Source organism: Nuphar pumila, chromosome 10, assembly GCF_984573655.1.
Source record: "Nuphar pumila chromosome 10, dmNupPumi1.hap1.1, whole genome shotgun sequence".
Lineage (NCBI taxonomy): Eukaryota > Viridiplantae > Streptophyta > Magnoliopsida > Nymphaeales > Nymphaeaceae > Nuphar > Nuphar pumila.
Window position 1 is genome coordinate 1,996,483 of NC_143258.1, and position 11,227 is coordinate 2,007,709.

The window sequence follows — 11,227 nt, forward strand, 5'->3', positions numbered from 1 at the left end:
CTTATAACAAAGAATGGCTGGCATCTCAGATATATTAAACAAGTATATATTAGACAAATTTTTTTTATCATAAGCATATACCTCGATTCCTAATAAAAAAAACCCAAATCGGCTGAATTGGGGTTTTCGTCAATCATCCCCAAATCCCTCTTTTGTGACAACCGAAACCCCAAATCAAAGATTTTGGGGTTTCCATTGTGGGATTTACGAAAACTTTTTCCCCCTTAAAAATCAAAAACCGAGAACCCCACATTAGGAACCCTTAAGGAAAAATTTTAGACCTAAAATCGTTCAATAGGTTTACTAGATGAGGTCTACAACGAAAACCCCCAAATTCCCCAATCATTGTTAGCAAACCCCTTTTTCCTACATCGGAACCCCCCCTTTTTTTATCGATTTAGGGCCTCACTGAAACCCCATCACTGCTTGAATACAGCAAAAGAAAAGAAACTGAACTCCCTACCGAAAACCCCAAATCAAACTACGGAATTGAAACCATGTTCGATTCCTCACCCAGTTTCAAAGAAGAACCATACCTTTTTTTGCTGGTTTTCCGACGATCAGAGGCTGGAGGCGCGTAGGCACGGTCAGCTGGTGTCGCTCCACCCTGCTGCCGTGAAGAGTGGTGCTCGCTGGAGCTGCGGTGGCTGTGGGTTGCCACAACTTTTTCCGGCGTGCCCTATTCCTCCGATGCGCACGCAGACAGAGAGAGAGACGAGGGAGAGAGATGGGGGACTGAGTGGAGAGAGAGGCGAGGGAGAGAGAACCCCTAACTCCCCTCCTCCTTTTATCGGCCCCCTCCATGCCGAGATGGGGGGGGGGGAGGGAGGTTACGCCCTGCGTAATCCCCCCCCCCCCCCCCCTTTCCCCCTTTCCTTTTCTGTTACGCACTATCGGACAACCCTTATCGGGTTGCCCCTTATCTTTAAAAGGGCTGTTGCATGGGGCGTGGCTCGGGTCCGAACCCGAGACTCGTAACCCGGCCCCAATCTATATGGATCCACAAGTTGGATCCGAATGAATCCAACTGTGGATCCTCGGATAAGTTTTAAAAACTTAAAATTTTATTTATTTATTGTTTTTATTATTATTAAATCGAGATTTAAATCAATTAATCCTAATTACCCCCTTTATGGGTCCTAGATCCGAAATGTGGATCTAGGCCCAATTTGCATAATTTGAAATATTTTATAATAAGAAAATTTCGGGTTTTACAGTAATCCTGAAGTGGATCTTTTTGTGCAATGGGGGCATTCAGCCCAGTATGCATCAGAGAAGCCATATAGAGTCAAGGATCGACTCAAGCCGAGAGCTTGAGAATGGCTTGGCTAGACTCGAGCTGAATACCTTTAGCTTAAAAAGGTTTTCAAAATTTTTGAAAAAAATGCTTTTTGAAAGAGAGGAAACAGTGATATTTAAATCCATACCACTTTCAAAGATGACCAATGACGTATCCATTAAGGTAAGACATCTCTTTGTGATTATATTATGAACAAAATACATACATATATAAAATCTAAAATTTTTATATAACTATATGAGTCGAGCTTAATCAGGCTTACCGAGCTGGACAGCCTATTCAAGCTCAGCTTGTTTACATGTACCGAGCCTGAATTCTTGTTCGCCTCATTTATTTTTTCGAACGAGTTTGAGCTGGGCTTGCATAAAGAGTCTTTCTAGGGCTGCCATTCTGATCGTTATTGCTGCAATGGGAACATGACCTTTCATCCAGATAGATAGATCTCTGTAATAGCTAGTCATGAACCCTTTCTCTCTACTGGCTTCTTGATATGGGAAATTTTTTTTGAGATAAAATAAAAAATGGCTATAATTATTAATAAAAATCTATTTCATATGGACAAATCAAACTATCTGCTGCAATCTTTTTCAATCTCAACATAAAGTTCTTAAACATTATCTAATGGCAATATATAACACTGGTGCGATAATTTGAAGTTCATAACAATGCATACATTTTATTTATGACAAAATAAATCAAAATAAGAAAGTACCAACATGTCCAACTATTGATTACAGATTGGTAATGCACATCCAGATGATATATGTGGAGTATAAGAACCTATTAGACATTGCCACCAAAAACAAATATTCAACAAAATTTCTAAGTGCATCAATTGCAAAAGTGATATAATAATCAATGCAGTTCTAAAGATAGAAGAAAAAAGAGGCACTTATAAGCATAACAATGACATCCTGATTGACTCACTAAAGCATCCAGAAGCTTGAAACGAGTTAACAAGAGCAATCTCCTGAAATTGGGCTACATGTTTTAACTTTTCCAAGTGAATAACCAGAAGAACGAATTAATTTTGGATCAACACTGCCATGAAAAGCATCAAATTATGTGGTGGTAGCAAAAACCATCATGTACTGATTCTTCAGTCAAGATTCACCAAGACACTATATCTTGAATATAACCACCCAAAAAAAAGATAAAAATGTTAAAGAAACTAAACTTGTTAAGAGTGAACATTTTAGTGCTCTTTGTTCAAGGCTAGATCCGGATCACAGAATTCACTGGTCCAGCCATCAAAATGCAAAAGTAGTTCAAATGAACTAGATCACAGGTCCCTAGCGACCCAGTTCACCATAATCAGTGAATCCATTTTCTTGTTGCTGATGCAAAAGAATGAATCTACATTCAACGTCTGAGATCACTAGGTACTTAGTGAGTGGCAACCAAATCCAAATAAGATACTGGGCAAATCGAAACAAAGACCCAATTGTTCTTTTCAATTTGTTCATCTATTTCATATGACCCACATTAAAAGAACCTATTTTCCAAGATTACTTTTTGTTAAATGAATTGATGAAGACAGATTTTCGTTTTCAACTAATGAAGAAAGACAATGAGAATCCACCTAGAGAGAGAGAGAGTTCGATTCGAAGATCACTGACTGAGGCTTGCTTAGGAACTCTGCAACTCACCGGAAGCCGACACTGAAGCCAACACCGAAAGGGAACAAAAGAAGCACTAGCGGCGGCGACCGTATCTGGATTCCGTCGGCGTCGTCGGTTGTTGCAAGCAGGGAGAGAGAGATGGGGGAGAAAGAGAATATAATACGTAACAGGGGCCCTGTTTTAAAACCCTACCGGGTTTCGGATCCGGGTCAGGTCCGACCCAGCTTCTGAGGCAGGACTGGGCTACAGCCCAATCCTGCTCCCCCCCCAGCTCCGCCCCTGCATGCATATCTCCTTTGATTCAAGAAAAGCCCTTACCAAGGGGACTCTGCATGCTTGCTAGGAGCTGTCAGTGCAGGCCTTCTTATGGTGGGACTTTGTAGTTCAAACTAAATAATAACCGGTGGGGTCTGCCTAACGCCAACTTGGCTTTTGAAAAAAAAAAAAAACCTCTCAACTTCGATTTCAAGATAGTAGCGAAGAGGTCCCAAATCTTTCATGATCCGCGTGGTTGGTAGGAGCTTGTGAGTGTATGCCTTCTTTTGGTAGGAGGTAGGGATGGTAATGGAGTGGGGGTGGGGGGACAAGGTCTCCACCCCCGCCCCGTCTCAAAATTTGAACTTCCATTCCTGCATGAGGATGGATTTTAACCTCCACCCTGCCTCCATCTCTGTTTCATGTCCTCCATCCCCGGTCCAAAAGGGGGTGAGGCGGGACGGGGCTCCATTTTCCGTTGGTTTACTGTAATCACTTAGAAGGATTGGGGATGGGGCGGGGCAGGGTAAGGTGGGGATCAAGACCGGGATGGGGCGGGGTGAGAGAAAACATAAGTCCATTCCTGCACGGAGATGAATTTAACCTTCATCTCTGCCTCCATCTCCGTTTCATGCTCTTCATCCCCGATCCAAATGGGGTGAGGCGGGGCAGTGCTCCACTTTCCCCGGGTCTACTGCCATCCCTAGTGGGAGGTTGCAGGTTCAAACTCCACTGGTAAGTTGAATAATAACTGGTGGGGTTAACGCCAGCTTGCCTTTAAAAAAAAAAAGGACTTCCGAACTTGAATTCCAATATAGTATTATTAAGAGGTCCCAAATCTTTCATGGGCAGTTATTGACTCACTGATTTAAATGTTTAAAATGATAGTTTTAAATGTTCCCTTTAAATTATTGACTGCCACTTTTACAGCTCCTCATTTTAGTAGCAACCAAACCCCACCCGCCAATTAAGACCTGATCGTGCTGACAGCTTAAAACTCCGAGCCTAGCACTGCTTATATTGCTCGGTTGTGGCCCATGAAGTTAATTTAACACTGTTTGTTTTGTCGTGATTCAATGATTGGGGCCCAATACTTAAACTGACTTAGATTGATAAAGTGTCCGGCACCAACCAAATAGCTCCACGTAGTGGTGGGTCAGATGGGGCCCAAGCCCCTCTCACCTCTCATTTTTATTCAAAAGAGCCGAAGATGTAGGGATGCAAATGATTTGGATTTGGATTGGATCTGGTCAATATTATATTTGACTAATATAATTTGACATTAGTTATACATATTAGAATTTAGATTTGGATTTGGATTCAGAATGAAACACGCTCTTAGTAGATCTATTTGTTTTCTATATCTAATATGCATCAAATTCAGATTTTTATCTTGCAAAATATCAAAACCATATCTATCTATCTATATATATATATATATATATATATATATATATATATATATATATATATATATATATATATATATATATATATATATATATATATATATATATATATATCCGATGGACTCTTTTTTTTTTGGGTGGGACCCACTTCACGGATGAGGCTCTACAGTTCGACAGGTGGCCAAATAAATCTCTCCAGTAGCTCCTGTCTTGGGGTGTTCTGTCCTGAGCTGTCCCAACTAACATGTCATGACCAAAGTGGCGAGTGGCTTTGGGCCAGTCCACCGCCAGAAACTTTCGCTTAAAGTACCATTTTTTTCTCCGGTATACCAAAAAAGGTATCAGTTATTCCTAAAAGACATTTAAGACCCAGCTTTTCAACTAATACTGTCGAACGGAGACCTCAGTCAGATTACCTCATAAAAGCTTGTTCAAGAAACAAACTGGGGCTCTGCTTTTCTGGTAGGAGCAGCTAGCGCAAGTCACCTTGTGTTGCGACATTGCAGGTTCAAAACTCAATGGTATAGTTGTATATATAACTGGTAGGAGTCTGCCTTACTCCAGCTTGCCTTAAAAAAAAAAAAAAATTTCTTGACGAAGATCCAATAACTAGTGTGCCAAACTTTGCTGGAAATCATTTTTGCAGACATTTTTAGAATGGGTGAAAAACTCTACCAAAGTCTCCTCATTTTTCAGATACACCTCATACTTTTAAAATTGGTTGAGCAAATAACCATGAGGTAATTATCATTAAACTTACATAATGGAAAGACTAATTAATGTTACCTCTTAAAAAGAAAAAGCTTACTTTTTATTTTAAATCTTTACTTCATCCTTTAATTCCCTGGTTTCTTTGTCTCAAAAAATAAAATCCTTGCCTTTCTTTAGTACTCTTTGACACCCCAATAGCATTCTTAAAGGTGAATAAATAACTTTATATTGTTAATAAACAAAAAAGATTATGTAAAAGATTTTTTGGTAGTAACATGGTAATTTTAACCAATGACATGACTTCAAGAATAAATTAAGCTGGTTTTTGCTTAATGGGTGGTCATTTAAAAAGTGTGAAATGTCTGATGGGTATTTGAGTTTTCAAAAAATGTTGGGTGGTTTTTCAAAAGTATATGAAAACTCTGGTGACTATCCCAACTCGGGTTAAATGGTTTGTTGGAAATTGAAAAGTTGGCCATTTTTTTTCCTTTCTAATTTGACTATTCATATGGCTTAAGGGTTTACACCAAGATAAGCTGCTCGATCATGGCTCTGCTTGTGTTTGGTTATAAAGAGCTCACCTGAACTCGTGAAATAGGTTTGGTAAGCTGATCATGGACAGCTGGCGTTTGGCTCGTTGCGGGCCATATAGGCTTGTTAGTTAATAATAAATTTATTATATATATATAATTTTAAGAGAAAAACCCCTTCAATCACCGATTGCACATTGGCTGTACTCCTCCGGTTGGTAAAACCCTTTAAGTCCCTTCCTGCCCACCAGGGAGTACACCCAGCTTTCACATTGTAGAAAAGGACGCCACTTGTGAGTTTCGAACTTGTGACATCTCATCAACTCGGTGACATTCACAAGTTGTCCCTGTCATAGAGCTTGCATGGCTGAAGCATTTGGCTTACAGGTAAATAATTATAGAATTTAAATCCTATTGCTTACATCTTTGAAAAAATGCATTTATTTTGTAAATGAGTCAATTTAAGCTTGATTAGTTGGGTTAATTTCCAAATTCTATTGTTTTCAATCTTGAAAAATGTATTCCTTTTGTAAACTAGCCAGCTCGAACTCAGCTTATTTAACTCATTTCTGTCATGAGCCTGAGCTCAGCTTGGCTCGCGACAAGTACTAGCCAAGCTTGAACATTATTTGTTCGGTTGATTGGCTCGTTTACCAGCCTAATAATATATAATATATGCCAGCACAAGGCTCTAAGATTACCTTTAAGTTGCACTCATTAATCACTTTTGTTATTCCAGAACAAATGACACTTTATTTAGGGGACAGCTTTATTTTGTACAAGGCCTGACTCTCCATTCTGGGTAAGCTCTATCTTGGTAGCCTTGGAGTAGTCCATTGTCACTCACAGCAGCCCCTAGCAGAGAAGCAACTCATGGCTGAAGAGAGAAGTGAAGCAGCAATTCCCCACATCCTCATATTCCCTTTCCCAGCACAAGGCCATATCAACTCCATGCTCAAGCTGGCTGAGCTCATCCTCTCCCTCTCTCACTTCCATGTCACCTTCCTCAATTCTGAGCACAACCACCAGCGCCTCTCTCAATCCTCAGATCTCTTATCTCAACTGTCGTCGCTTCCCAACTTCAGGCTCCGAACAATCTCCGACGGGCTGCCGGCGGACCACCTGAGGTCGGCGGACCTGGCCATGGAGTTGCACACCTCACTGGATACCAAAACAAGGGTCATGTTCAGAGAGATGTTGGCCTCTGAATCTGGGAATTCAGGGAGCCGTCAACATCCGGAGATCAATTGCTTGATTGTTGATGGCATCATGTCTTTCGCGATCGACGTCGCCACGGAATTAGGAGTTCCGGTGTTTGCATTCCGGACTGTTAGTGCCAGCAGTGTGTGGGCGTATTTCTGTATACCAAGACTCATTCAGGGAGGGGAGATACCGATCAGAGGTACTCGTTTCCTACTTGTTCTTAGAAGCTGGAATTCTCTATTTTTGACATCCACCAATTCTTTTACTGTGCATTTGCCATTTCAAGGGACTTATAAACTTATAATCAGATGGGTTTCAGAAGCTACTAATTTTCTGTGCATATCAACTTGGTGGATACTAACACCAAACAATGGGTATCAAAGACAGTAAAAAACATCACCAATGTTTCTTTTAATTTATCATAATAATTTTTTTTTTTGATATTTACATGGAGAAACCACCCACAGGATCATAGACCTAGCCACGCTGGCTCTGCTACGATCACTGTTCTGACAGCATAAAACTCCGTGAGCGTAATTACCCCTTGCCCTCATGGTGCATTGGCTTGCACAAGAGGTGATGCCCATGGGATTTGAACCTAGACTGCCTGCCAAGCGGCCTAGGCCTAGGCCCCATCCCACAACGCCAAATCCTTTTTGGGCTTTATCATAATGAATTTACCAACAATAAAATCATGATAAAATTACAATGTTATCAAACCATTCATTTTTTTTTTTATGTTGGCTATATTTTTGGTACAATCAACTGTACTTACAATCAAGTTGAATATCATGATGCAGGTTGTTTTAACTCAATCTAACCTTATGAATGTGTTCAACATGCTAGATTTAATAGGAACCATCTCTTGGATTATGTTTTTTAATGAAAAAACACGTTTTATCAGTAAGAAAACTCATAGCATTTGATATTTTGATCGTAGGAAAAACCTGTGTACAGGTTGGATTCTGATGATCCAAAAGCAGCTTCCTACTAATAAAGCATGCAAATCACATTTATGGTGCTAGATTGACCAAAAAAAACTAAAAAAAAATAAATAACACCATTCTGCTAAGTCTATTGTATTTACAATTGATTGTTTCAAATTTATATCCCTTTATGATTCCTTGTTTTGATACTTTATAAATTTTCCTTTAATTTTAAACTCACCGAGATTTTTCTTCTTCTTTCTTCTTCAAGGGGCATGAAAAACAATCATGGCCTGAAGAAAATACTTCAAAGCACCCTCCTTCTACTAGCACACCAAAAAGGGAAGAGAAGAGCGATAACCAACACTAAAAATTTCTCCATGGCACAATTCCCACTAGAAAAAATAATGAATCGGACTTTAATACCAGGGCATTGGAGGCTCAAAATCCTCACTTCCATCTTTGATTAATATCGTTCACTATATTTTTATAAGTCTAATTCAACGTGTTTTTCTTTCTGGCTTTGGTTCAAACCGGTTTCACTCATCCTCCTACCCTTTTTGGGGTTTCATTGATGCAGGTTCTTTTGATCAAATTAGACTCCACAGATGTGATCTACGTCATTCATTTAGTTGGATTTCTTTTGCGGTTCACAAATGAACAGTTGATAAAATACATAAATTTTGTGATTTAAAAAATCATATTTTTGTCGTTGAAAAAATAGGATCCAAGGGTGATTCTTATTAAATCGAACATGCTGAATCCATCTATAGGGTCAGATTTGATCAAAACTTTATAAGATTTAAGAGGGGTATGAATTATGGGGGGTGAGTGGAACTGAACTCTTTTTGCTTGGCAGATGAGGAGGACATGGACCGGCTGACAAGATGCATACCCGGAATGGACGGCCTGGTGCGAGTGAGGGACCTTCCCAGTGTCTGCCGAGCAACGGACCTCGACGACCCGGGACTCAACTTCGTGACCACCGAGACCCACAGCTCGACTCGAGCCGCGGGCCTCATCCTCAACACCTTCGACGACCTGGAACGTCCCGTGCTCGCTCAGCTCCAGGCCCACTTCCCTTCCCTTTACACGATAGGACCACTCCACACCCTCCTGGGATGGAGCACTCCCGACCGTCCGATCTCCTCATGGTCAGGAAGCCTGTGGAAGGAAGACGACTCCTGCATGGAGTGGCTTGATCGCAGGGATCACAACTCGGTCGTCTACGTCAGTTTCGGGAGTTACACACGAGTCACCCGAGCCGAGCTCATGGAGTTCTACCACGGCTTGGTCGACGCCGGATTCCCTTTTCTGTGGGTCGTCCGGCCGGATTTCGTTACCGGAGAGGCTGGTGGTGTTCCCAAGGAGTTGTTGGCTGAGAAGGGTTGCCTGGTTGAGTGGGCTCCACAAGAGAAGGTGCTGGCCCACCCCTCGGTTGGTGGCTTCTTGACGCATAGTGGGTGGAACTCTACACTAGAAAGCATCAGCTGTGGAGTTCCGATGCTGTGCTGGCCTTTCTTTGCTGACCAGCAGATCAACAGCAGGTTTGTGAGCCATGTTTGGAAGGTGGGAATTGACATGAAAGATACGTGTTCTAGGGGTACCATCAAGAGTTTGGTGCAAGAGTTGATGAGCAAGAGGGGTGAGGAATTGAGGGCTGAAATGATGAGAATGAAGGAACGTGCAAAAAGGAGCGTTGAGGAAGGAGGTTCATCGCTTAGCAACTTGAGAAGGTTGTTTAGTGACATGAGAAGCTTGAGCTGTTAGGGTTGTACCTTTGCTTCACTGTTTAGAGTGACATTGGCCATTGATATTATATTGATTGTTGGAAGTGTTCACATTATATGCAGCGCCGCTGCCAGCCATCCATCCATCCATCTTGGCATCAATCGAGATGTGCATGGTGTTGCATAATTAATTCCCAGTATTGTGTTTTAAAAAATAAATAAATAAGACACTGTTTGGTGCAATGATAAGTGTTTGAACACGGGTTCGAATTTCTGCGTCTTGTAGGCTCACTTAATATGAGATGAGGATCTACTTATCTTAATGTTATACCCATTGTGAGATTTCATTGTTGCATGTGGTTTTTGTTGAATCTGACCTCATAGATGTGATGAAAATGCTTTATATAGCCGAATCACCATTTATATGACTGAAATTCGACATGCGTGTAGGATTTTTTATGATTAAAAAAAGTTAATGACTGCAAAAATATCAAAACTTTATGATTAAAAAATCACTTTTTTGTTAAAAAAAAATGTGATCCACGAGTCAATTTCGAAAAGCTGAAGTCTGCTGTGGCATCAGGTTTGATAAAAACAAAGTGAACAAGGAGATCTCACAAGGTGTATGGCACCAAGGTTTGAAGGTAAGAATGGTTAGATCCCATTCTCCTAACATGACCCCTCCCAACACCAAGGGAACCAGCTTTCAATGATGTGGTTGTGATATGTAAGCAGATCTTTTAGGGTGTGTTTGACATTCTGCGCGTCGTGCATGACGCTGATGCTGTGGACGTGCGGGATACCGCAACAATCAAACACCGGATGTAGCGAACATGCGTGTCCATGAAATGGTCTCTCCTGTTACACAAAGAACGGGACGGGGGAACACCACTTAAAGAAAACTCGGGTGGATGGGAGTCTAACCATGACCTCTCTCTCTCTCTCTCTCTCTCTCTCTCTCTCTCTCTCTCTCTCTCTCTCTCTCTCTCTATCTCTCGTGTGAAGCAGCCAGGCAGCGAGGCCGATGGCTAAAGGCCTGCTCTCTCTGTCCCTCCTTTTCTTCTTTCTTCCCCATCTTCTTCGTTACTCTCTCATTCTCTTTGATTAGGGCTTTGAATCATTTTTTTTAATTAGGGTTTTTTATATTTAGTTTGATTAGGTTATTTTTTTATTAAGATTTTTTTCTTTGATTTTTATTGATTAGGGCTTTGAATCAAATATATTTAATCAGGGATTTTGATATTTAATTAGGGATTTTGAAATTTTATTTGATTAGGGATTTTTTTTCTTGATTAGGGTTTTGAATCAAACATTTTTAATTAAAAAATTTGATATTTAATTTGATTAGAGATTTTCTTTGATTTGATTAGACTTTTTTCTTTGACTTTCTTTGATTAGGACTTTGAATCAAATTTCTTTAATTAGGGTTTCTTATAGATAATTTGATGAGGCCTTTTCTTGTAATTGATTAGGGTTTGAATTAGGGATTTTATATTTAATTTTATGGTTTATTTAAGGTTTTATTGATTTTATTGGTTTTT

General features: G+C 40.4%; 1 pseudogene; it reads left to right on the plus strand.

Moving 5' to 3' along the window:
• Window positions 1–6,700: 6,700 nt before the first annotated feature.
• LOC149823214 (7-deoxyloganetic acid glucosyltransferase pseudogene) lies at window positions 6,701–9,726 on the plus strand (annotated as a pseudogene).
• Window positions 9,727–11,227: the final 1,501 nt, after the last annotated feature.